The sequence below is a fragment of the Corvus hawaiiensis genome, chromosome 9 (genome assembly GCF_020740725.1).
Source record: "Corvus hawaiiensis isolate bCorHaw1 chromosome 9, bCorHaw1.pri.cur, whole genome shotgun sequence".
Taxonomy (NCBI): domain Eukaryota; kingdom Metazoa; phylum Chordata; class Aves; order Passeriformes; family Corvidae; genus Corvus; species Corvus hawaiiensis.
The window spans coordinates 14,707,772-14,734,709 of NC_063221.1; the positions used below are offsets into that span (position 1 = coordinate 14,707,772).

Consider the following 26,938-nt stretch of genomic DNA (forward strand, 5'->3'; position numbering starts at 1 on the left):
TGTGGTGAAAATCCCTCCCCAAGTATAATTGACTTGGCAAGACAACATTTACCATGGTGCAAATGACTTGCATTAAGCCAGGACTTCACATGAATATGAAGGCACAAAAGCTGTCTGCACAAGCTGTGTTCAGACCCTTCTGCATACAGGGCACACAGAAGTGCTGCAGAGCAATAGCAACTTCTGAAGGTTCCTTTTCTTCACTATATCCTCTTCTTCAGCACAAGCCTCCAAGCTTGCAGAGCATATAGTTCATTGCCTCTAAGGTCTTTGAGACTCCACCTCCTGTTACAGGTTTTGGGCAGTTGTAGTTCCTTCAGCAGAGCCCATCCTCCACCCAGGGTGCTCCTCACTCCCCTCATGCTGAGGTGAGTCCATGGCTGTGCCCACGGCAGAAGCTCTCCAAAGGTTTCATGTATTTTTGAAACAGTGCAGCTGAAGCCCAGACAGGAATCAAATGGGAAGGCAGGACCAGCTCAGTAGTGAGTGTTGTGCATGGCCATGTCACCCTACTCACCTACACGGCCGCACCCTGAAACCTGAGTGTCTTCTGCCGGCTGCTCAGCAGCACTCACCAGACAGAGCTGCTGTGGAAGGAATCTGTCCAGCTCTGAGAGACAGCTGCCTCTCTTGGCAGTGGTCTTTAGGGACAGCATCTCCAGGTCAGCTTTTCCAGTGGGGAGCCCAGAAGCTCACATTTTGTTAGGTTGTTTTGAAGTGAGTAGAATGGCTGGGAATAGATGCAGGCTGCTGACACCAATCTCTCTAATATGCTAAAGCTGGATCATGTTCTGCTCAGAGGGTCTGATGGTATCAGCCTCCAGAGAATCAGTGTCTGACACTCCCAGTCTGTTGTTCATATTGGTTTGGTCTCAGCTGAGCTGTTTCTAACAACAAAGAACATATCTGAGAGAGTTACAATTTGCTGTAATCATATTTTTCCAGTTTTTCTCTGTGATAATTACTCCCATAAATATCATCGCTTCACCTCAGCTCAAGAGAGTGCTCTCTGTTTCTGTGTTCAGTCTCAACCTTCCACACTTGGATTGCTGGGGAAGAACAATGATAGCATTTGTTATTACCAGAACCACTCCAGCTATGGGGCTGTTGGGGCTTCCAGGGCTGGTTCTGTTTCTGTGCAGTATTAGTTGATCAAAAATAGTCTTCTGAATTGAAAACCAGTGAAGAAAATGTGTTAAATTGCACCTATGTTTAAATTATTATTACTACTAATAATAATAATAGTATAAAAGTTTGACTTGATTTTCAACCAGGCAAAGACTTGAAAACCAGAGCCAGGATGCAGATTTGCAGTTAAATGTCTCTGGTTTTACTGCTGGTCCCTGGGCTTAGTTTAATGACAGAAGATGTTTTTAATGTAATCAAGGGGCTGAAGATCTCAGGAATTCCAGTTGCTAGCATGGTTACTGACTAAGAGCTTTTATGATAGACCCTTAAAGTAGACTTTATAAGTATGGTCTATTTTTAACTGCAGGTTAAAAGTCACAGACACACTTGAGCTTCAGAGTGCCAGGCACCAGGGGTACCCAGAAAGGAGGTGCTTGGTCTGAGACCATACAATGCAAGTGAGTATATGGGAAAGAAAAAAAAAGCAACAAGAGGAAGATTGCTGTCCCCATTTTAAAAGTGGTGAAATGTGGCAAAAGACTAAAGGACTAGCCAAAGATACCTCTGTTGCCTGTGGCAGACCTGGCATTCAAAGCCACATCTCTAGATTTCTAATGTACCCTCTTAACTACAAGGCCATTCTTCCCCTCCAGAAAGTGATATATAGGTATATAAATGTGCATTGATGTAATGCCAAGTTATAAACCACAAGCCTTTCAGAACTCATGTCCCTGATAGATTACAAAAGAACTTGAAGTCAGGAGAATTGTGGTTTGTCTGACCTTATGCTAATCATTCTCCCTACTTGTGTCTTGGTCAAACTGAAAATGGATAGAATAATGAACCCTTTTGAAAACCGTAATTTCTGGGTGTTGGTCATGACCCAGTTTTTATAAGTTGCTAGGATATGGGTATAATCAGGGAAATGAAGATTCTATCTTATGAGACAAGACCGAAAAGCTTGATTTAAACAAAAGAAATTATGAGAAGGAATATTAGTACACTGTGAGGGGAGTAAATACCAGAACTAATTAAGCTCAAGGACAAAATTGGCATCTGAACAAATGGAACAAATAAACGGGCCCCTAATAAACATAGCCTGGAAAACTTAAGCCAAGTTATGAGATTCTGGAACAGTTTTCCAAGGGGAATAGTAGGTCCAGAGAAAGTAAGGGCTTCTAAATGGATCTCAGTCAGCTTGTGAACTGGCTATCATGCCTGAGAGAACCAGAGAACTAGGCTATCAGTCCAGGCAAATCCAGTGTCCCCAGGTAACAGCCAGGACATCACCAAGATGTAACATCAGGTGATATTCTGGAAAACATTGTGACTGGCTACTTCTATCTCAAATTCCATCATGTGTGTTTTGGGTTTTTTTAGGCTCCTCTGTTCAGAGTCTCTTCAATTCCCTGATTATCTCACCAGCCTCGCACTTGAAGTGTTATTCAATATTTCCAGGTAATTCTTCCCTGCTCTCAAGAGCCAATGCGGGAGCAGACCTGGAACAGGTCAAGGTAACGTTGAACGAGGAACTCCTCGTGTTGGCTGCTGAGGATGGGAGACGGGGTGGGTGCGAGCAGGGGCAGGTGGCAGGGCAGCACACAGAGCGTTCTTCTAGAGGCTGGACCCTACCCCCACCGAGCAGCCCCCTGGAGGGGACACCCTGCCGAGAGCCAGCTGGTGGTGTCTTCAGTGCCTTCATTCCCGAGGGCAGGCGACCGCTCCTGCTGCTAGAATAGGAGAGTGCAGATGCTGGCGCAGCCCCGCATCCCTCTCGCCCTGTCTCGGGAAGGGATGGGCGACCCGGCTCGCCTCCTTTCCCAGCCCTGCCTGTGCCCACACCCTCGTCCCCTGGCGTCATCCCGGGTGGGGGCACCTCCTCGCAGCGGCCAGGGCCGCCCGCGCTGCGCTGCTCGCGGGGCCGGGCGGGGCCGGGCGGGGCCGGGCGGGGCCGGGCGGGGCCGGCGCTCCTCGGGCGGGCCCTGGCCCCGCCTGCCCGCCCGGCTGCTGCCCCTTGCGCGGCCAGCAGGGGTCTCCGCCGCTCCGCCCCGCGCCGCGCAGGCGGGCTGGGCCCGGGGCCGGCCCGGCCCGGCTCCCCTCCGCGGGCACCGGCAGCCCCCCGGCAGCGCCGCCGTGCCCCCGCCTGCCCGCAGCCCCCGCCGCGGCGGCGCTGCCGCGGCTCCGCGGGTGCGGAACGGGCCGGCCGGGCCCGGAACGCCCCCGCGCAGCTTCCGCCCGGTGCGGCTCGGGGCCGGGGAAGCGGGACCGGCGGAGCGGCAGCCCCCGGCCGGGATGGGCGGCGGCTGCCGGGAGACAAAAGGCCGGCGCGTGTCCGCCTCTGCGGCAGCGCGGGGTGCGCGGCCGCTCCCCCTCCCCGGGCCGCCTGCGGCAGGGACAGGGTCCGCCGCCTGCCCGCTGCCCAGCCGCCCTCCCCGCCTCGCTGCGGCTCCGGGGAAAGACCGTCATATGCCAGCGGTGATAGGCGGCCGTGCGCGCCGGGCAGCGCGGCGCAGGCAGCCCGCGGGAGCAGGCGGCTTCGGTGCCGGGCTCCCGAGCTGATGCCGAAGCCCGTGTGCACAGTGTTAACCCCGGGTAGGAAGCGGAGAGAGGGTATTAGAGCGGGTCCTTACGAACCCGTGTGTAGGTGGGATGGGAAAAAGACAGGGAGCGGCCCCCTTTTATTGGGCACTGAATCTCCTGAATTATAAGTAACAAAACCGTAACTAGATCGCCGTAACACTGGGTTGGTTGAGCTTTTTTTTCTCTGGTACAGCATTTTGTTCGTTACCGTGTGAGCGGTGCCGATGCGTACGGAGGCACGGCAGAGCGTGACTGCCGGAGCGGCACCGGGCGGGGCCCAAAGTTCCCGCTGTCTCCGCAGGAGCAGGAAGCATCCCTTTGGGCTGAGGGGCGAGAGGCTGGGGCGGAGGGAGGGGCTGCTGCCGGGCTGCCCCCTCGCAGCCGCCGCCGCAGCCCGCCTGGCTTCCCGTGAGGTCGCCCTGGGATCGGGAGTGAGAGAAGCAAACTCTCAAGTTGTGCCCGAAGAAAAGTTGCCCGACTGGGGAAGTCGGGTGGGATCCTGAGTGTCGCCACCGGCTCAATCCTGTCTGGTGCTGGGTTCTTCCTGCTTTTTCTGCAAACGCAGGGGAAGGGCAGGCTTTGCCTAGGAAGCTTGCCGTAGTCATACGGAGACAAGGGGAGAAAGAAAACAACACGTCTTCAGAGTGGCACCTCGCCTTGTTCTGTCTTGTCTCCTGGCTAGGGTTGAAATGGAGGCTGAGGACGGCCTGAGCAGTGTTGGTGCCGGCTCTCCCCACTCGTAGCCCCTCCTAAAGAAAACACGTCTGAGCCCTCGTGGTGAAGAACCAAACCCAACAAAAGTTGGATCTTTGTCGAAGAGGGGGCCGGGGGCGCCGAGCCCGGCGGCTCCTGTCCGTGGAGCTCTCGACAGCGGCGGAGCGCTCGCCGCGGCTGGGACTTGACCTGCAGAGGGCAATAGTTGGACGCAAATGCCAACAAAGGCAGCGGGGCTCGCTGGCTCGGCGCCGCGGCCGGGACCCGAAAATGCTGTGTAGGTAGGCAGCAGTGCTTAATTAATGTATATTGAAACAAAAGATCGTGTAAAGTGTTTGATTTGTCTTTAGGCTACGTTTTCAAGGCTAATCTAGTTCATAACTGTTAGATTTATTTTAAAGAGATTAACACGAACTTCCAGGAGAATCATGCGGTTGACTCCAGAATTACCCTAAACGATAATTGTTTACCGGAACGCTTACATTCAGCTGCTTGGATTCGTATTATTGGCGTTATTATTCTTTGCGACTCAGACAGGAGATGTGGAAACGAAGGAGAACTTTCCTAATTGTTGTAGCGATTGTCAGGGCGACCGCGCAGACTTTGTAGGAGGAGGCGGCAGCCGCCCGGCGCCCTGCGCGGCGGAGAGGGGCCATTGTGTGCGGGGCCGGGCCGCCGTTCAGCACCGGGCGGGCGGACAGCTCCGGCCCGGCCCCGAGCCGCGCGGCCCTGCCCGGAGCCTCCGCCCGGGCTTGGAGCGGGCGGATGAGAACTCGTCTTCGCTTGTCCTAGCAGTCCTTCTCCCCCCCTGGCAATGGATTCATCAGGGAGTGGAAAAGAGCATCCCGACGGGCGCACTTTGTCTCCCGGTCGGTGTGTGTAGACGCGGCTGCCGTAGGCGTCTGTGGTTTGTGTACATACATGGCTTTAATAATTACATATAAGGCTCTGTAACCTCATAATTCAGGAAAGACTAGGAAACGCGACCAAATTGGAGTGTTGGCAGCAGGGCTGATTGCAGGTCTGGATGCATACTCCGTCTCTTCCCAACTCGCCGCCCCCTTCCTCTCCCCCCACCCCCCAAATCATATTTATCTGAGATTATGTCAAATTTCAGTGATCGGAAATGTCTTGCCCAAGAGCCATTCCTGCTGGAAAAAGTCAAAAGGGTTCCTGGCATTAAAACGACCTTGCGTCATTCCTGATGAAATTAGCAGAGCTGCTTGTTTTAGAGCTTTGCTAAGGATGCACTTTGGTCACAGTAAGAAGTAAGAGATTTGGGGTTTTACCCCACGTCTGAGCAGGATCCGTCTGCTTTCACTAGCTTAAAGCCTGAGACCAGCACTTGAAAGCGCCTTAGACCCGCAGTCCATTTTTCACTTGTCTTTAAGCGCAAGCGATGGGAATTGCTAACCTCGGCTAAGAAAATTTCATTTTCCCCATCCTGCTAAACGGTTCTGGTCGACATATGTTTGTTATCAGAGAGAGGTGCTATGAACACAGAGCCATTTTCTTAGCAGCTCTTTGACTCTGTGTTACCATAGTCCCACACGGCATTGGTCCTTTCCCGTTGGGAAGTCATGAATAAGAGACTATGAAGCTTGCACGTCAGATCTTCCTCAATTAATCCACCATTAGCATGTTCGGGATCCTCTACTGGATGGTTAACAGCAGCTTTGGTAACTGTATGCTGTCCATACCCAATTATGCTCTGCTAAAAATGAACTCTGCAGAACAACCTTCCTGAGCTGTCAGTGTCTCCCGTTTTCCTATTTTAACGCTTGTGTGTAGTGGCAGGCGACAGATGGTGTAGATCAGATCGATTTGATTGCATTAGGCGATTTTTTTTCCTCCTCTCCCCCCCGACTCCTTTTCTGGAAGCCCACATTCATCTGAGAGGCGATCGCCGGGGACATGGGAAGCAAGAGCAGCCGCCGATGTGTGAAAGCAACGAGACATGGCCAGCCAGAGGCGCCGGGGTCCCTTCACGGGGTTTGTTAACATGGTAATCCGGCACCAGGAGAGAAAGCTGCTTTCTGCTGCCCAGAGCCCATTCCCCATCACACATCAGATGACTCCCTGGCTTTACACACAGTTGGAGTTCTGCTCGAAACCTGGCTTTAAAGGGTAAGCGCTTCAATAGAGGTGGATTTCTGGTGGTTACTTGGGTAGTGGCAAAAAGAGCGAGCTTCCAGCGATTTTAAAAAGAGGCTCCCTTTGAGCGGGTATGAATATTTTCTTCTTTCCTCCTTTCTTCTTCTTTTTTTTTTTTTCTTGTGCCCCCACCCCTTTCATCAGCGAGCCCCCTAATTCAAAACAATTTTTTACACGGAAAGACATCGTGCCCTTCTATTGACGGATGGGATCAATATTCCCCCTTCTGAAATTTGCTTTTCATGGAGAGCCCTAGCTCTGCTCGGAGCTCCGCTCCTGATAGCTTAATTGTTTAATTCCCTCCATCCGATCCCCTCCCTTCTGCGTGTGTGTGTGTGGTGTGCGCGTCCCCCTCCGCGGGCACGGCGGAGGAGGCGGAGGTGGCGGAGGTGCCCCCGGGGCCCTTCCCCGACCCCGCCGGGCTAGCGCTCCGGCACCCGGGCTCTTTCGGCGCGGAGCGGGGCGGCAGCGCCGATAAACATGGCTTTCCGGAGCCGGTGAACAAAGGTATTTAGTGCCGCGGCGCGCCGCCACGGGCACCTCCCGCACGCCGCGGAGAAGGTGCGAGGGGGCAGCGCGGCCGGGGCTCGCTCCCCCGGTGCCCGAGGGCGTGCGGCCGGCCGGGAGCGCAGGGGCGGGCAGGGGCAGGGGCGCGGGGCTGGCAGGGCCCCGCCGGCGGGAGCGGCGGCCCGGGAGCGGCGCGGCGGTCGGCACTCGGCGCTGTCCGTCGCCGCGGGTGCTGAGGGGCCCGCGGGCGGGGGGTGCGACGGGCCGGGCCGGTGCGGGGCGGCGGCGGCGGCGGGGCTGGGCACGGGAAGTTTCGGCAGGCGCTGTATTGGCGGGGAGTAGGGGGGGCTGCTGTTCGGGGAGGGGAAGGGCAGTGTCAGATGGACACAGCGAGAACAGCGCTGGCGCCGCGCGGGGCTGCTTTTCCCCGAGAATCGCATTATTTAATATTAAAAAAAAACCCAAAAACCAAAACCAACAAAAAAACCCCAGAAAAACCAACCAACAAAAAAAGCCCCACGCAAAGTTTGGATTTCTGCCTAATTCCCGATGCATTTGTGGAGCGCCTCCCAATTTCGGAGAATATCGGTCTAGGGTATCACCGTAGAGTGTTTTCGCCACGACTCGGTGCATTTCACTTTTTCAAACGGCTTTTGTTCAAGTTGAAGGAAACCCACTGCATCAGTTATTTGAGTTCCAACGCCAGCTAATGGGGTTATAGCCTTCAGTTTCACAGCGGGGAAAAATTACAGTGTTTGTTATTTACTTTCCAGCTGCCATTTAGAATACGACTTGAAAGCTTGCTGTGCTAGTGGATACAGGAAATTACACCTAAAATGAGATTAAAATAGAGGAGAGTGTGTTGGAAATATTTTTTTAATTATTTAAGGTAATGTAGCTATCAAAGTATTTTTTCTCTTTCTCTCTTTTTCTCTTTTCTTTTAAATTCAAACAAGATTCAGTGATACAAAACAAATGCTGTCTTCTCGTATGTTTTCGTAGGAAGCATAGTGGTAATACGTCAGCGGAGGCAAGGGCTCATGTTAAGGAAGAAATCTGTAGCAAAAGCAAGCATCTTGTATTAATTTCAATTGGAATCTAATCAACAAGCTGGTCAGTCACCGAGTGCAGTGGATAATGAGAGCTCTGTGTGCTGCGTAATTACTCATGGCTGAAGAAGTGCGGAGTACCCCTGCCCTGCGCGGGTTCGGACCGTGCGGTGCTAATTTCATTGCCCCCTCCCCATCACTCGCACGGAAGCTGTTCTTAGCATCAGGAGCCGGGGTGAAATAGCACGGAGAAGTTTCTTTAGCGCTAGGCAAAGTGTGCTGTGCCATGACGTTGCAGAGATCCTTTCTATTTAGTTGGCGAACAATAAACGTTTATTATCACCGCGGCAGATCATCAGACAAAGCTTCCCCCTCCCGCCTCCCCCAGGCACGAGCGCTGCTGATAAGGGAACTGCTCCGGGTGACAGGCAGAGCCGCAGGCACCATTCGGAAATAACTTCTTTTATTATTGTTATTTTTCCCCCCCGGTTCGCCTTTTGCAAACCTTGGCAGGGCGGCGGCAGGTGTCAGGGCGGAGGTGCGCTGCCGCCGCCCCCGCCCGTCGCCGCGGAGCCGCCTGCCCGGCTCGGCGCCTCGCAGCCGCCGGGCTCCGCCGTTCGGGCACACGCGGGGAGAGGAGCGCGCTGAATTTGTACTTTGAAGCCTTTTTCGCCTTAGATTTTTATGGCGCTAGGAGGCCTGACAGAGGAGTGCCTCTGCTGAGATCGGAGCCTTTGCTATTTTTTTCTTTGATTTTTTTTTTTTTTTCCTCGCCATCGCCTTCCTTTCCGCCCTCCCTCCTCTTGGTAGCACATCGAGTCAGTGTGAGTCAGGACTTGTAAAATGCATTTCCAAAGCCCAGATGAAAAGTCTCTCAGGCGTGTCTGCTGCTTTATCGGAGCTTTCCCAAGCCCACCTATGCAAACAGATTTGTAATATTTGTGTGCTTAACCGTGCATCTCTTTTACAGGAATCTGTTGCTGCGTATGACATCTCTTGCAAGCTCCCAGAGAGAATTGATGGAGCATACAGCTAGGGAATAGGATACCAGAGAAGCACAGAGGAAGAAACCAGGCAATCACCAGGTAAACTCAGCCTTACTTTGATTTATTTCCTTTCACCTCGCCTGCAAGCCCTCGCCCGCTCCAGTAAGGGAGCAGGAGAGCAGAGAGACTACGTGTGTGTATTAAATGCCTACTCCTCTCGTTCGCTTCCTCAGGATGGGAAGGTTCAGCGTCCACTGGATATGGGACAAGATCACTCGGCAACCCTTGTGGATTCTCCTTCTTCTAGAGGCGAATTATAGTTATGGATTTATTGTCCCGGTGCAGCACTTCCACCAGCAGCAGCAGCAACAGCAGCAGCTTTCTGACTCTCTTCGGTGACGGGTATTCTTGGGTGGATAATACGGATTACGTTGTTATTGCTTAAGAATACGCGTAGTCGAGGAGAGTACCGGCGGCGGGCAGGCAGGCAGGCAGCGCGACCGCCCCCAGCCCACCAGCTGGCTCCTCACCTCCTCTAGTTGCCAAGGTAGCACCTTTTCCATCTTTTCCTACGCTTTGCAATGTTTCATTCTGTGTCTCTGCCCGGGCGGGGGGAGCTCGAACGCCCTGTCTCTTGTGGAGGGGGGTGCCCGGTGTGTGTGTGTGCGTGGGAGCAAGCCCAGAGCTGGGGAGGGCCGCGGCAAGGCTGGCCAAGCCCCTCGGCAGAGGGTGGCCGGGGGAGCCACGGCCGCTGCGGGCTGCGCCTTCGGGGACAGCGCTCTTTAGACTGCGCCGGGGCCGGGGCAAGGCTCTCGCCCCGTCCGGGCAGCCCCGGTACCCCGGCACTCGGTCGGCAGCCCCCAGCCCGCTCCGTCCGCGGCCCCTCGCCCCTCTCCGGCATGGAGCGCGGATGGGGGAACCGAGGCGGCCGGCGTCGCCTGCCAGGGGTCCCTCCCACCGGGACACGGAGTGCCCGCGGGGCCGGGGCGGCCCCGGCTCCGTCCGCACCCGCCGGTAGAGCCCGGGCTGCCGCCCCCCTGGCCGTCATGGCCCCCGCGCCCGCAGCAGCCGAGTCGTGCGGGGCTGGGGGTGCCCGCGGGCGGGGAGATGCCGAGCACCTCGTGCTAGCGAGGCCGGGGACACCCCGCACGGGCGCAGAACGCCCGACGCCCGGGGAAGCCCGTCTTCCCAGGCTGCGGAGGGGTTCGGCCATCCAGCGGGGCCGCTCCTGGGGAGCAGCTTGAGGCCGGTTGCTTTCAATGAGAGCGATGCCCCTCTTGCTCTCTTATCCTCACCCTGCAACCTGGTGAGGGCAGGATTAAGAATCCACCTTCACACCAGCTCCCGCCCAGAAGAGCTTGTCAGCATCTGAGGCCCCAGGTTGAGACACGTGTTCAGGGCCAGAGCTGAGGGGATTTTTCCCTTCTGCAGCTCAGGTGGTGGCTTATTTGTGCCCTTTCGAAGAGCTCAGGACTCCCCAAATGTTACTTGCAGCTGAAAGGGTGGGAGACACAACTAAGGGAGCGTTGATTCCCATAACTGGCCAAGACATGCCCCATTGCTTTAACATAGATGAAGTGCATCTGTCCCACTCTCCAATCTCAGCAGCAGGGCACAGGCTTTGGTTAAAAGCCTGATCAGTCTGTCAGATGTTGTGCTTAGGAAAGTCCAGGCATAGCATTCGTAGTTCCAGTCTTTTTTCCCCTACTCATCTGCCCACAAGCCTGGCAGAGAAAAGGAGCAGGGTGTGATCATCCCTGTGTTTTGCCATTCAAGACCTCTCCACATGCCCATATGATCCCAGGTCTTGTTGCTACGTAGTCACAATTGTGAGACCAGATTTCAGCCTTAAGTGAATTAGATCAGAAGCCATTTTAAAGCAAGATCTGGAATCCTGTGATAAGACAGCCTGTTTGAATGGATCCTTCCCCAACCTCAGCTATGATGGGGCTAGGAATTATTTTTAATGTGGACGAGCCAGGCGTGGGGTGATCGTTGAGAGTGCGAGGTGGGATGATGGAGAATGTCTTTCTCTCTGTCTCTTGCTTAGAGATTGAAAGACTGTCTATGTTCTACTTAATAATTTCCAACAACTGCCAAAGGAATCTTAGTCTGTTGCCTTTAGTAGTGAGTGGAGTGCTCGTTGTAACAGACATGCAGATCTGTTATTCTTTAGACACATCTTTGATGCTAGCACTCTGATCCTTGTGTTTCTCTAATACCACTTGAAAGCAGATTTTTTTTCTTGTAGTTTAGTATGTTCAACAGCCTCAGAAATAATGTTAAATTATGCTTTAAAAAGACACGATCAGCTGCTAAATCATAGTCAGTTCAGCACCATAACACAACCACATTCACAAGTGCTGCAGGAACAGCGATGGAAACACTATTTTAAACATCCAGGTTTGTATTACAAACCTTCCTCTGGTCAGAGCTTTTAGCTGACATCTTCCCTTGAGTCATGACTTAGACTATTATTAGGAGTTCCCATTTCATCACATAATGGACGTGGATTTGTTTGCTCTTTGCTTGGTTGAGTACCTTGTGTAGTATGCATTGGACTAGTACCCATAAATACAAGCTTAGCAAATGGTTCTTTATACTTGGTTTCTTCTAGTTGCTTTCTGTAAAGCATGATGAGATGGTTTTGCTGAATAATGCCTTAATGACAGGGCTGATGCATTTTTAATGCATGTATTCTTTGTCATTGTCAAAATTAACATTTTGATGATTATAGATTTCTCTTCCCTAAAATCTTTTGGGAATTGCTATGCTATGTTGGTTAGAAGAGTGAAAGTGTAAGATCCGATCGGAGAAATACTGGGAATGCTCACCAAAATGATTCTAGAATATTGTGTAAATGCTCAATAGAATAAGGGCTCTTGGAATGATGTTTCCCAATAGCATGATCTCAGAGAGACTCCCCCCATTCATTAGCAGTTCCAGGGATCTGTGTGTATTGAGGGACAGAAGTGGTCCTTTCTGAACAACAGACCTCTAGGTAGTGACTACTCGTACTGTGGGTCTGATCCTGGGAATGCACATAGCTTCCCCAGGACTGGTCAGGAAAGCAAGCTTGCTCATGTTAAATCCAAAATATTTAGGGCCAAATTCTACTATCCAATGCAATAGCAAAGTCCCAATTAATTTCACTGTGGGAAAGATTAGACCCCTAGTGAACGGGATTTTTTACAATGCTACACTTCCTACTTTTTTTTTGCTTTAGAAATTGTGAATCCCGTGTGCTAAAAAAATAACTCTAAAACCTCCCTGCCTCTAGTAGTCTAATGATATTTCATTAATGGTAAAAATTACACTAAAAGTTTATAGCGGAACATAATAAGAAATTACTTTATAAATAAGGGGGTTTAATTGTACCAGTATGAGCATTTCCTAGGACATTATAGAATGAGGTTTGTGGTAGCACCAGCTGTGCATTAACAGCTATTTTGGTGAGGGCATATTTAATTAATTCAGAATGCTAAATTTGTGTTTTAAAATGGTTTTTGTAGTCTGCATCCTGGTAGAAAATTAAATTAAAAAATTAGCCCAGAAATAATTACTTGAACTTAGCCTTGTCTTTAAAGGCCATAATCCTATGAAGATTTATATCTCTGGTAATTTTCTCCACTGGAGTAGCCTCGAAGGCTGCTGCCATAGGTAAGTCTTTGTCACGCCAGGGCCCCCAGAGCAGCACAGGCATTAATGGCAGAGCAGACACTGGTGTGGCAGCGGCCCTGGTGCAGCGCAGGTGACGCTGTGATACTGGCTGTCCCCCGCCCTGCCCGGGCCTTCCCAGAGTGGGGAGCTACCCCAAGGGCTGTGTCCCCGAGCACAATGGGCACATCATGCCCCATGGCGGGAGAGAGAGAACCAAGAGTAGTTCTGCTCCCTACTGTCCTGTGCAGGCAGGGTCACGGCCCTGCCTGGGTCTGCCCATAACGTGAAGCGTTTCTCTGCTTAGCAGTACCCTAAATCAAGTGATAAGGACTGCCATTGGATTTCAGGTGCTCTTTCCAGAAATACTTAAATCTGTAGCCCTTATATATGCATATATCCCTGAATGGAATATATACACACACATGCAGCCCTCTCTGAGGAGAGGCTAGAGCATAGTAGAAAAGCCCCATTCTCTCAGACCTGACAGAGGCACAACACCCACTCACCTCAGCAGGGACCATGCTGTTGCAGTGCGTATTTATGACCTGTGTTCCTCTTGCTGCGGCAAATTTGCCTAAAATAAATGCCCACAGTGTTGCATGTAGATATGTACGGTTATGCAGATGTTTTTCCTAGGGCTCAATTCTGCTTGCTTTCTGCTTTTAAGACTACATATGATTTTGAGGGGAGTGTAGACTTTCTTCCCATGACAAGTTATTGTCTTTCGTGTTAATTTAGGTGGCTTCTAGTGTTCATAGGGTTTTCTTGAGGAAACTGAAAACAGTAATATCCACACAGCTCTACACATACTTTGCAGCTGTAAGAATAAGCTAACTAGCCTTTTTCTCTGCCTTTCTACATCACACTAGCAGTAATGTACACAACTGGATTTTTATGCATTTTTTTAAAATAAATAATGTCTTTATGTACACAAAAGGCTTTTTCTTCTCTTCCTTTTAATAGATTACTATTTTTCTGAAAAGTATCGCCCCCAGGTATTACCCGTAGCTGTTATGACACCTCACCATTTAGTGTTGTAAAGGTAAATCATAACACTCATTATTAAGAACCATAAATTTTTACCAGAATCATCATCTACCTCCTGAAAGCTTTAATGGTAGAAACATTTCCTGGGCTAACGCCCATGATGATTACATGCTTTTTATTGCTATCATTTAGTAACTGAATTGCTCAAAAATCAAAGGACTTGATTATCACATACCTGCAATGCATAGAGCTATTTATAAATGTTGGCTCGATAATAACAATGACTCAAAAGAAATTTAAATGACAGGCCAAAAATAAGTAGTTTAAAAGTGAAAAAACAAGCCAGAATTCATAGAGGTGATGGAAAGAGTCTGACTTCAAAGGACAGAGAGGATTTTGAGGAAGGTAAAGAGAAGAGTTCAGGAAGTAATGGTAGAAGGGAGATGTGACCCAGCTTTTCAGAGTCAGAGGGCAGAGGAGAGGTGAGGCACCAGGGACTGTAGGTGAGGAGATATCGCAGTGTGGCGCTGGAAGTATGCACCAGAAATGTTGAAACCAGGGCTGGAACATCACACATGTTTGGTAGTTTGCTTCCTGGAAAAACAGTATCTAGTTATAAGCAGCCAACAAAAAACTGGGTGAAATGTTCCAGAAACTAGAGGCGGTTGATTGATGGGAAAAATAAGAGCCCTGAATATATAGCTGAAAGGCAGTTTATATGTATATTAATATACATACCTAGCCAAAATTACATAATAATGCCCATATAGATAAATGAAATGAGTATCCTGCTTTTGAAATTGTTCTTCTGCAAAAACCAGTGGGAATTTTCCATTGATTTCAGGGGGTTCAGAATTTCTCCTGTCTGCAGGAAAGCAGTGTAGCCTGGTGTGTGCAAATAGACCTAGAAATTATGCACGGATGCAGTGTGGCTATCAAGAAACATTTCCTTTCAGTGAACCCAATACCCCTCTAGCCAATGGGGATGATATAAAGCAACAGAGAAATCTTCAGGCAGGAAAGCTCTTGCCTGGGAGATGTAAAATTAACTTGGCCAAGACACAGCAGGCAGTAGTCACCCCACCAGGGATGGAAAGCCATCTGGGGAGGCCTCCTTGCCTCTGACTGTTGCAACTCAGCTCCACAGAGCTGAAATGGCTCCGATAATTTTTCAACACTTTATACCACTAGAAAGAAAGAGCTAGGCCCACAAGAGGTAACTTATACTTTCCAAACTACTCAAGAGTATTTCAGATTAAGTAGATCTTTTATCTGCTTTGGGGTCAATTGTCACCACCGTATTGTTCTGTATCAGCTCATCTGAGTTGCACGCAGTGTACCCCCCTTTCACATTATTGCATGAGGCATGAAATGTTGGAAAAACATAGCTGACTTTAATATTAACAATTGCTGATTCATAACCTTGTTTGGAATATTAGCGGTTCCCTTACTAAATCAGGACAATATCACAACGTTTATTTATGATCACAGGTCAAACCAATCTTTTAAATCACTGGAAATCAAAGATAAAGTGATCAACATGGGACTGGTCTTCTCTAATTGGAGAAAGAGGAACATTCTGAACCAGAACAGTACAGCATGCAATTGTGCAGCCTGTTACCAAAAAAAGAACCATCTCACTGCATCTTACAGAGGCATTTACATAGATAATGTAGATTTCATATGACTACTTTTAGATTATCTGATAGTAATAGCTGTGCAAGTATTCACATTCTCCTAACAAGACGCTGATAAAAATTGAAATAAAAAGGCATCACTAATTACTGCATTATTAAGGATTTATTTTATTTCTTTAATTTAGGTGGCAAATAGTAAGAGCAGGGAGGGTTGATGCACTAATGCTTCCCACCATCTGGAAACTCTTCCTTTAACAATCGTTCTTCAGGAGATAACTTACCTGGTTACTCCAAGAAAAATGCATTTTGTATTACCTCTTCATCAAGTTTCCATGAAACATTCTTCTGTTACACAGTTTATTGCTTTCTGTTTTACTGGAGCAACTGTTATTACAGTCTTGATGCTCTGGTTGTTCAAAATGACCGCTATGGTAAAAACTGTTTCTTGTTCCCCTACTTTCCTCCGCTGCCTCACTGTCCTCCTTCCTGTTTACAACACATGCAAAAGATTTGAGGAGATTGAAGGGATTTTCTTTCTCAATGTGTTTTATTTTAGAAATGTCAGGATGATTTAATCTCCTAATTTCTTCTTCTCAATATCTTGAACTATAGAGGAGAGCAGTGGAAACTTTCTCAGACCTCAGTTTAAGAGGTGGTGATTTTTCCATTTTTAAGAAAAAGACCTTTTTCCCTGCATGTTTGCGAGGGTATGAGTTATGCAGAACACAATAACATAATTACTTTCAAGGTTTCAGTACAATCCTTTTCTTTTTGACTGCTCATTGTCCTTTTTTGTGTTGTGACATCATGTGGCTGTCGCACATGTGATAACATAAATCCATTTGCCTTTGGTTGTTCAAAGAGCCCCTTGATGAAAACTGGATCTGCAAGTCCTGCTCTATGAAGCAAGAGCCAAACCCACTCCCTTTTGCTCCTCTTGTTTAGATGCTTGTCATTTCTGTCTGTGTAAATTCTTACCAGCAAAGCAGACAGGGCCAGTCCAGACCCTTAGTTAGAGATGAACACAGACATGTTTAATTTTCTTTTGCTGGAGCTGCAGTGAGGCGGTGCTGCTCACTCTGCTCCAGCCTCCCTGGTACCGGGGGATGAAAAACTCCAGCGAGGGAAAGGATGCTGAAATGGGCATGATGAGAAATGCAAGGGAAACAAATCAAATAAAGAAATCCACACACACAATACCTATCCGGAGTTTTCAGGTTTTATTTTTTACCAAATGCAACTCTATTTTAAGTATTCCATGTTTCTTGGATGCAAAACTTAAATGTGTGCCCCATAGAGAGGCTCAGAAGAGTAGCTCTGCTTTCTCTAATAAAATCTCTCTTCTGAGATTAACACTGGAGCTAGCAGTGAGGTCAGTGTTTCATTTCATATAAGTCAGCTCATGCTGACAAGGGTCTGGCCTTCTTAGTGATGGGCCATTTGCTGCCCAGAAGTGTGAGGAATGGCTTTCTGAAATATCGATAGCTCACCTTCACTGGATTTCATGATCAAATTTAGCTGGCAAGTATCAATGGGCTACAGCCAGACTGCAGGGCTGAGAGGCTCAGGCTTGGGCCAGCCACTAAGGTCTGCTTCCTAAATCAGAGGCTAACTCTTCCATTAGTGCAAATCAGTGGTTTATAACGATGTCAAATGAGATTTGTGTCAGAGTAGCCCAGACTACAGCCTGATCTTGGGATTTGAAAAGGAATAGAAAAATTAGGCTGCAACCATTAGAATTCCTTTTTCATTTGGTTTTGTTGTGCATATTTTTAAATGTGCCTATACACAGATGCATACACGTGCAAAGCTGCATTTTGTTCCCAAGGACTTTTCTTGTGGCCGCATGGCTGCCATTTAACATGGACCTAAGAGCACAGAGCCTTCCTCCTGGTGTGGTTTGATTGACATGTGCAGAGATCTCACATAAAGGCTATGGGATCCCGCTTTTCATCCATAAAAGGAAAGCAGGCAAGCTTCATCCCTGGCTAAACCCTTTGCACAAGATACATCAATAATGAGGCAGCATCTATTTATACATTGCTCACTGGAAATGACTGAATTCAGACAGAAGTTGGTGAGGCAGCCTGAGCTCCACCAGCCTCCATGGAGTCTATTGTTAGTACCCAGGATGACTCCTCAGGCAAATGGGGAAGAGAGGCACGATTTGGAGCCTACCATGCCATGGGAGGAATACCAGCTTCCACACTTGGCAGGTGGTGTCTCCTCTCAGAGAATGCCTTTGCTGGCTCTGCCAGAACCCAGCAGTCATGGAGGAGGAATGCAGGAGAAATGGTCACAAGAGCGCAGCCCCGTTGCTGCTTCCCGGGAAGCTGAATGCTGACTTCGGTTTACCCACAGCATGAGAGCTCCCTGCCTTTCTTCATGAGAAAAGGAGATGTCCAAGAGGGAACGGGAGGAAGGCAGTTCTACCTTGATACACTCTGGTGCTGTCTTGCCATACGGTTGCAGAAGATTTTCAACAATATTTCTTTACCTAGAAAAAGAAAGATGCAGTAAAAAAGCCCGCTCCAGCGTTATGGCGTTGGTTAGGTAGGTCTGTGTGCTGATTGTCCACCAACGCGTGTCTGTGATGATGAAAACTTGTTTGTCTGTGAGATATTTATCATAAATAAGGCACTTAGAAGCCCTTAGCAAAGCATAATCCAGACAGTGCTTTTGCTCCATATCCTTCTCCACTCCTGCTTTCCTCTGTGGCTCTTGTGTACTTTGCCCATATGCTCTAAAGCTATTTTGTTTTCAGTTTTATGTATGTTTTATGTAAATTAGAAGAATCAAGCTCCTCTGGTTGCTAAATTATAAATTGAGTGGAAATTGGCCGACTCTCTTTAGACTATGTAAGTTACACAAGATGTAAGTAATCAAGCTGAGCAGGCTGGGTTGGGAAGGGAAAACACGTCAATAGCGTGGGCCACGTGAGCTGTGTCCACGTGTCTCCGTGTACTGCTGCTTGCCTTTGCAGCCTCAAATATTTCTTTGCTCTAAAGTGCCAATCTAACTCCTTTTAGACCATTCTCCAAGATGCAGGTTTATTGCCTCCTTTGGTAGTTTGCTCAGTATATTCAGTATGCCTTGTATAAATGAACTGCTCTTAAATGCTTGTTTCCACTCTCTTGCTTTAGGATCTGAGTAGATTCAGACTGCCTCCTCTGGGAGCACTGATTCATTTTCCTTCCCTTCTTCCCCTGTAAGTTAAAATGCCTGTTGATTTTAATGTCTGTCTCCTTGGCTTACTCCCTGCTTTGGCTCTATTTCACCTACCCCACACTGCTTTTCATACACCTGAGTCTTGCCCTGGGTTATCTTTTCCTTAGTAGCCCACTGCAATCTCACAGATTAGGATTGTGGTGCAAGAGCAGGAGCCTGGCAGTGGCTGGCAGCCTGTGAAACACTGTCAGGAGAGCAGGGAAGTTGGTTGGTGTCTTGGGTTTTGGTAAGATGGTGGAGAATCTGCTGCAGGGCAGAAAAGACAGTCTCACTCTGGCTTGTTACAGCACCAGTTAGACCAAGTTTTCAGAAAAAGGGGCCTAAAATCAGACCCCGAGGCCTATCTTTACAGGGAGGACCGGTGTTATTATAAGCAGATATGGGCATGGTGCTGCTCTAGTCTGAATGCAGGGTCCTCTTAAAACTGTCCATGTTCAGATGCTTGTGACACACCAAACTGCCCCTAAGAGATGAGACTGACTGCAGCCTCAGCACAGCCAGGCGTTGGCTGCAGCAGCGTCCACATGCTGCCAGAGTGTTGGGCAGCACTGACCAAGAGCAGCTTTGTGCTGCAGCCAGCAGCCCGTCCACCCCAGGAGCACCAAGTTACATCGGGGCAGAGCTCAGGCTAGCCCTGCTCTCAGTCTTTTAGCTTCACACCAGCCAGAGAACAGAGGAAAACATCTTCAGAGAGCCGATGTAGTGCAGTTCTCAGCAACTGATTGTTTTAAAGGCCCCATCATGGAGACTGAATCCCATTGCCATGGAAAATCCGGGTTAGAAATGTATTGCTGTGAGAGGGAGTTGTGGGCATTGGGTGGGCTCTGCAGGCATGGCCGTGGGCACAGACCTTTAGCAGGCAGCCAGTTCCCAGGTACTGCTCAGCCCTGTGGGCTCTGCTGACTCCAGCAGGGTTGAAGCATGTGCTCAACAAAAAGGGATCCCAACTGAGTAGTCAGATGGCCTTCAGGAGTCTCAGGCTAGGACTCACAGGGCACAAATGGGATCCTCTCTGCTCAGGCTCTGCCCTGCAGCTATTTGAGTTTGGGCTCTCTTTCACTGAATTCATAAAATACATGCTTTTTCTTTTAATTTATTAAATACTTTGATTCAGTGATATACCATCAGAATGTAGTTCATTCTGTGCAGTCAAATGTTTACTGAGGATGATAAAATATATCCAACCTGCCTTTTAAGAGCTGCTTCTTTTACTTCAAAGGGAAGGCATAACCTTTCGTTTCCTGGTGCGATTTTTATTAAACCTCTGCCTACCTTATTTATCAGGCCACATATAAATTTACTACCACTTGTGTTTCCAAATCAAAGACTCGTAGGTTGGTAAGTAGTCTATAAGTTGAGCTGCTATTCCTTGAAACTCGTAAAAGGATGATTTTGATCCATGGAATTGCTAATTAAAGCTGCTTTTCAATACGCAAAAATTAAGTTAACAGTAATTAATGTAGCCAGCCTGGAACCTTAGGAAACTACTGCCAGGAAGTGTCTTTTGGTGCACTCAAGAGGATGCAGTTTGATTGTTGGCACCAACAGACAGGTTGGGAATTGTAAACATGGTAATTAGCAGTAAGTTTCTGGATCTCAACTTGCCAGACTGCCAGTCTGATTCTTGGAGTAGTTGTCGCATGGGAGGAGGGAAAAACAAAGTAAGGGAATTAGAGCAACCTTGCATTGCTCCGCCAACATATGCCACTGGACCAATGTTTTTCTTGGCAAAGATCTCTGACAAGGCGCTTAAAACCAGCATTGCAGCCCTACTGCAAACTGTGAACCTCACTGCAGGCATCAACCAAGCAACTGTCTCTGGCTGTTCTGTTTAAACTATGAGTGTTGCTCTATGGTAAGGAATTTCAGAGTCTGAGATCCTTCCACTCCACCTCTGTGGTGGAGCACAGTGTTGATAAGGTTATCAACAATAATGGGATTAAAAGAGTTAAAATCCAGCTTTTGCGGTAATCCCGGAGTATTCTATTGTTGAGCTATCAAAGATTAAGGTTATAGTAGCCTTATTAATCCTTGGTGTAGTGTAAATAAAAAGGAAATGTCAACCTTAATTCCACCATGAAATTAAATCTTCACTTCTCTAAATGATGATTCAAACACAGCTTACTGCAGCAATGTGATTTATGAAAATGTGTAACCCATGTGAATTGAAGAAATCCAATCTGAGAGACAAAGGGGTGATAAAAGATGACACTTGTTTTGTTTAATATGATTAAAAAAATAGCATTCATTCAGCTTGTACGTCTGCAGAAAATATACCTAGAGCCAAAAAAGTATGCGAAGAATAAGGTAGGGACTGAATGCTCATGGTGTACATCCCTGTGAGGCAGAGAACGCAGCCGGCAGACCACAGCAGAACAGCCGTCCCTGTGCCAGACAGCAGCCACAGCACTGCTGGTGGTGACCCCATCCCTGTCCCCTGCTTGCAGGACACTCTGTGGCCTTGTTAGGGCTGCCCCAGTACCAGGGACAGGGTGCCCTGACACAAGAGCTTAACCGAGCATTGATCCACTTGTGCTTTCAGGGCCAGAGACAATGTGTTGAAACCCAAAAAATGTCAGAAATGAAATGGTTGCTGAACCTTCTGCAAACAGTGAGCCTCCACAGGTGCTGGTGTGAAGGGCACAGTTTTCCTGGCTAAGCTGATTTCCAGGGAGGTGGGAGCTGCCTCTTTTGGCCATGGATGGTTTCCTCCTCACCTGTGCTGGGCACAGCCCCTGCTTACCCTGCCCACAGAGGTTGAATATATAAGTAGGTCTGAGGCTGCCCTCTGGGATGAACTATCTGAAGAGAGGGAAGGACAGACAGACTGAGCTTTGCTTAGAAGTCAGTGGGATCTAGTCTAGGTAAATCTGTTTCTTTGTGGGGAGTGGGTGGGGAATTACAGTAAGCAGAAGTGGGCTGAGTACCCCTTGTTAATGCATTTTTGACTTGGAGGAGAAATAAAGTACTGGTAAAATGGGGTGATTCAGAATGATTGTGCTTATTAAATATCTCAGTCACTCACTCCAAGTCTAGCAGTGTGGTAGTTAAATATCAAGGAGCTGCCTATAGCAGGAATTGAGCTCTCTGGAGGGCAGGAGGCATTGCCAGAGATAAAGTGATGGTTTTAGTGGAGCTGTTCCCAGGGAAAGGGGGTTCGTCACTTCAGCAAACCCATCTGGCCCATGGTCTCTGCATGTCCTGGAAATTAATGGGTTTGTGGACTGATAGAGCTGGAGAGTGGGCATGTTCTGCGTCTTCATATTGTTTACTCTGGTCCTCATAAACTCTGATAAAGTTGCATAATGAAACTCAGGCTCATAAAAGAGCTCATTTTAAGATGTTTTTTTTTTCTTCCTCACTCACGGAATCATGCTCTTCTCTGGTGTGAATTGTCACAGCTCCAGAGTGTGCACCAGTTCAGATGTGCCCGCTGGGTCCTGGGCTGTCTCCATCCCCTCTACTGCTGCAATTGCTACCACAAACACAAATTGGCTCACTCTTGCTCTTCTTGTCTTTCCGCAGTGTAGGAACAGATAATGGGCCCATGGGGTTGTTCAGAAATATTGCTGGTTTCTAGTGCTAGCATAATGGTCCCTTCTAGGTAGTATCCCTTTCCTGGACAATTTCCCAGTAAAATAGTAAATGGCAACTGCAGAGCAGTAAAGGCAATGGCGTATTTGTTTGACTGACATTTCAGAGCCTGCAGAGCAAATGCAATTAGGATCCACAGTGCGCTGCAGTTTCCTTTCTTCATTTCCCTACCTTGGAAGAACTACTGTTAGGATCAGCTTAAGTCTGGTCCCTGCTACCTTAGAGTGGTGGTGACGCTGCAGGGCTGGAGGGCAGCATGTGCCCAAGCCTGTGTGAGCACCCTTTGCTCTGGGAGCAGTCAGCACCCCAGAGGGCTCAGCTGGGACAGGAGCTGCTGCCCCTTGCCTGCTGGCCCTGCAGCCCCAGGCAACAGTGATTTTGTTAGTAGGTGTGCACTTGCCCTGGACTTAGCAGGGCTCACATCAGGGTGGCCCTGTGGCACTCAGACCTGCGCTTCTCACTGGGGAGAAATCTCTGTCCGTGCCCATGGATCTGTGCCAGGCAAAGCAACACAGGGTTTGGGCTACCCTGGTTTCCACCGGGGGCAACCGATGCTTTCTTTGGAATATTGCGGGATCAACAGTTGATGCGTTTTGAACACTTTGATGCAGACTTTGCAGCAGAAAGAAATTTGAAAAAACTAGTGGTAATCATTCAGATTTGCCTGAAGGAGGTAATTGAAAACAAATTGCTACTAAAAGCTGCGGCCATGGTTAATTGTGGTGAAGCACTGTGGGTCACTCACCTGTAGGAAAAGAGTGCTAGAGGACAAATGGGATCAAAATTGTTTCTGCCCTGGTGGGGAAAGGGGGTCTCAGCCATATAATTTGGTCTGTAGGGTTATTCTGTAGCTCCTAGATTCTGACATGAAAATCTGTGCCTGCAAAGCAATGCTTTAATGGCTGGAAATAATGCAGTCAGTGAAGGCAGGGGCAGCTCTGGCTTGCCTTGGTGGCAGGGGGGAGGGCCAGGCTGTGTGGCATCCCTTCTGCCACGGGCAGGTCTGAGCTGACCCCCACAGGAGAGGCACAGGCAGCTGCCAAGTCCTCTCTCAGCAGGACGGAGTCTGCGATGTGCACAGAGCCACCACCCTACAGCCTGCTCCAGCTGTGAGTTTTACCTTTCAGTTGGAACATTGCTGCCATGCATTGTTTTATTTGTTAGCACATTTAAACATTGCAATGTCTGCTGTTCCTGGTGCTTCTTGGATGTCTGGGCTCAGGCAGATGCTGATGCCTGTGTGAACTGCTGAAGTGTTTTATAGCGGGTCCTCTGGACGCAGGGTCAGGGGAAGCCAGGATGTGGGGTGGCATGGATCTGCTGCCTGGAGGTGACAGAAGGAGATCTACCCTTGCTGGGCAGTGGCTCCTCAGGACAAAACCTCTTTGTCTCTCAGTGAAGCTCTTTCTGAAATGCTAAAGCTATTGCAAGGATTCAGGAGATGAAAACAATGATGAAAAGGATGATCTAATTTTTACTGAATTGCACTTTTTCTAGATATTTTGATTCAGAGCTCCTGCAGGGTACAAAAAAACCCAAACTCTGCAGCTTCCTGTATCTGGTGACAAATTCCACACCAGCCTCTTTCAGGACAGATCCTTGCTCCAGGCTCTTGCATCTTTGCTTTGTGCTCAGGGAATTAAGTATAGGAGCACACTACAGCCTGTGCTGCTCTGTTTGCTCCCTGTGCCAAGGTGCAAGTGGGGGAAAGACAGGACAGCATGAAAAATGGGAACCAAAGTTTCTTAAAGCAGTCTAAATGCAGGACAACCCTGCTGAGTTTGTGATGTTACATGAGCACGGACTGAAACAGCACTGAGGGTTTGGCCACTGCAATTAGAGCTTCAATTGCACCATTTCAAAAAGGACATTAAAGCATACATACGTAGCACAAGTATTAGGATATGAATAACCCTATCTAACATGAGATATGGGAAGAGTCATCACCTGTCTCTCTTTGGAAGAGAGAACACTATCGTCTTTTGATAGTTCAGCATGGCCTTATATAGAAAACCAAAACAGGTTGATTTATTTGAGTTATTATTATTATTGTTATTATTATTATTATTATTGACAGCTTTTGGGAAGACTGATATTTTAGCCATTTCTCTTCTTTTACAACAAAAAACCCCAGATGCTGTCCATGCAGAAAAGCCTGTCCCCAAATAATGAGACTGGTGTGACAGTATTAGGGACATGCAATTGTGCTCCCTTGCCTGCACAGGGGCTGCAGGCTGTCAGGCTGTCCCCAGTGGGGTGGCAGCTCTGCTGCACAGGGTACATGAGCAATTGCTCTTGTTTTTAACAAGTCGGATCATGAATTGCTTCTCTACTCGGTGTTGGGGTTGAAAAATACTGTCAAAATGAAAACACAGGAGCTGACTGAGATATCAGTGAGTATGCTACCTGGATGCTCCAAATTTAGATATCATGATTGATAAGGGATATCAAATAGGTGGCTCTTTCTTCAAGCCAAAAGATACTCTGTTAATATGACGCAATTTGAACATGTTTGTTTTAAGAATACAGCTGTGTTTTACACTCAGCGTGTGCACCTGCCTGTGCAGGCACACGTGAACGGAATAACTGCAGTGTTGCAGCACTGCCCGGAGTTAGGTGCTGTAGTAAGCTGGCAGTACAAAATGTACTATCAGCTCCCCACAGGGTCAAGCATAGTACCTTTAAAACAGCGTGGAAGTGTGAGTGGTGCTGGGTGAGAATATTTTCCCCCACACAAATGTGCAGGTGACAAATGTGTAATTTCACAATCCCCTTATTTTCCTTTATTTCCTTTTATTTCTTTAAGCTGAATGGAAAAAGGGGTGGGGGGAAATGGGTCTCCTATGGAAGGAAAAGGTCTTGGCAGGACAACAGTTCTATGCATGTTGCTAAAGGCTGATGGTACATGGAGCTGCTGAACACAAGGTGTGTGTGGTGGATGGAAGGGGTTCACAGAGGGCCAGGTGGGGTCACCTGGGGCCAGGACATTTGGGAGCTCAGGGAGCTTCAGTGGTCAGGGTGGTAGATTACTGTAATGAGCAGATACAACCTAATCCCCCAGAAAAATCGCAGATAACCACCTGCTCAAAGGCCAAGGCCATGGCCCCCTGGGTTTGTCCCGTGCCGCTGCTCCTCATCTCAGGGCGTGGTGCTGAGTGTCGGCGCTGCTGTGCCGTGGCTCTGCCCGGAGGCACAGGGGCTGCCCGGGGACAGCCAGTGCTGCAGCACTCCCTCCCGCTCGGTGCTGGGGAGGGGTCTGTGCCGGGCTGCCACCCACGAGCAGTGCGGCAGCAGCCGGCCTTGCCGGGAGGCTGTGCAGAGCTCCCGGGGCAGCACGGCTCCTCCCTGCCCGGCTCAAAGGATGGCGCCCAGGGCATCAGCACGGCCCTGGGCTTTTCGCCTTGGATTTCCTCTTGCGTATGCATAAAGCACAGTGTGGTGTAAGAGGGTGTCCATGGAAGGAAACTGAGGAAGCCAGTAAATTATTTTCTATGGTAAATATTTATGCTAATATAATCTTAAAAGTTTAGTGATTTTTTTTTTTTTCCTCCAGAAATTTAGTATTACCTCTGGAATATGAGAGCAGGAACTCACTGGAAATCATAAGAGAGAGGAGTCTTGGTTAAAGAAACAGCAGCTAAGGACCTCTCTCTTTAGGAACTTCCAATCTTTCTACTGATGGATTCCAAATAGCTACTTTAAAGCTCTGGAAGTCTGAGTATGATTTCCAGAGGATCTATCCATACAATGACTTAAACTTGATAGTCACAAGACAAAAGCTTTTGTTGCATTAAATAAATCCCTGCAGTTCTCTGGGTTAACTTGCTGCTCAGTGAAAAGCTGGGGACACCAGATTACCAAGTGAGTGAAGAAAGGTAGAGGGAATTGGTCTGATGAGCTGAGGAGTCACAATCCAGTACTGTAACCCATGCAGCACCCTCTCTGCCCAGCGCTGTTCTTCCAGGAAGGATTCAAGCCCCTGATACCTCCGTTTTCCTGCCCAATTACATGAAATGAGATCAGGAAAAAAACCTGTTTACTACAGCATGTTCTAGTTTTTGGATCCAAACAGATTGCTGTACATTGGGTGTGAAACTCGCTAATGTTTTAGAAATTATGCTGGAACTTCTCTGACTGACAGCTCTGAGTAAAGCACTTTCTGAGGTTATGTAAATGCCTAAAAAGAAATTTAACCCCAAATCTTAATTGTGTAGCAGATTTGAGGCCTGTGAAGTCTAGGCACTGCCAGATTTTAAAGCCCTGCTGCTACCTTACATAAATACTCATAAATACTTACAGCAAGTGTCCTAAAAAGATCTTTGGTTCCCCAAGTGAGCTAGAAGGCAGCATTGCAGGGCTGCCCCATCTCTACTAGTCACAAGGGACATGCAGTTCTGTCCAGGGCTGCTCCAGCAAGAGCTGGGAACCTGCCCCCTTCACGTCCAGCTAGAACTGTGCATATCAGAGATCACATCCCAGGCAGAGGGAGGAAGTTATTTTCATTTATGATGCCCAGTAACAGGGCAAAGAGACCTTTCCTTCTGTGTCTGTGCTCTAGCATGATGCAGAAACAATTTTAAGACATGTTTATAAATTCCACCCAGGTGTTGCAGCCCTTGCTATGAATCTCAAAAGTGTGTTCAAGATTTATTAGTATTGGGCTGCTTCTGACACAAGGGATGTGGGGGACAAAGAGCAGCAGCTTCTGTGCTAT

General features: G+C 48.5%; 1 long non-coding RNA gene across 11 annotated transcripts in view; it reads left to right on the forward strand.

The window, feature by feature from the left end:
- The first annotated feature begins 1,534 nt into the window (after positions 1-1,534).
- The window catches only part of LOC125329936, a 50,115-nt gene continuing 24,711 nt past the window's right edge, over positions 1,535-26,938 (forward strand). The window contains exons 1-6 of one of the 11 annotated variants that reach the window (XR_007205314.1): positions 1,535-1,586; positions 2,509-2,586; positions 4,391-4,703; positions 6,304-6,549; positions 9,103-9,217; positions 9,352-9,665. This is a non-coding gene — a long non-coding RNA (uncharacterized LOC125329936). Of the gene's footprint in view, positions 1,587-2,508; positions 2,587-4,049; positions 4,704-5,504; positions 6,550-6,844; positions 7,084-7,856; positions 7,973-8,727; positions 8,957-9,102; positions 9,218-9,351; positions 17,956-18,545; positions 18,611-26,938 lie in introns of those variants that run through there. The other 10 variants (XR_007205313.1, XR_007205315.1, XR_007205317.1 and 7 more) reach the window with 10 other exon arrangements.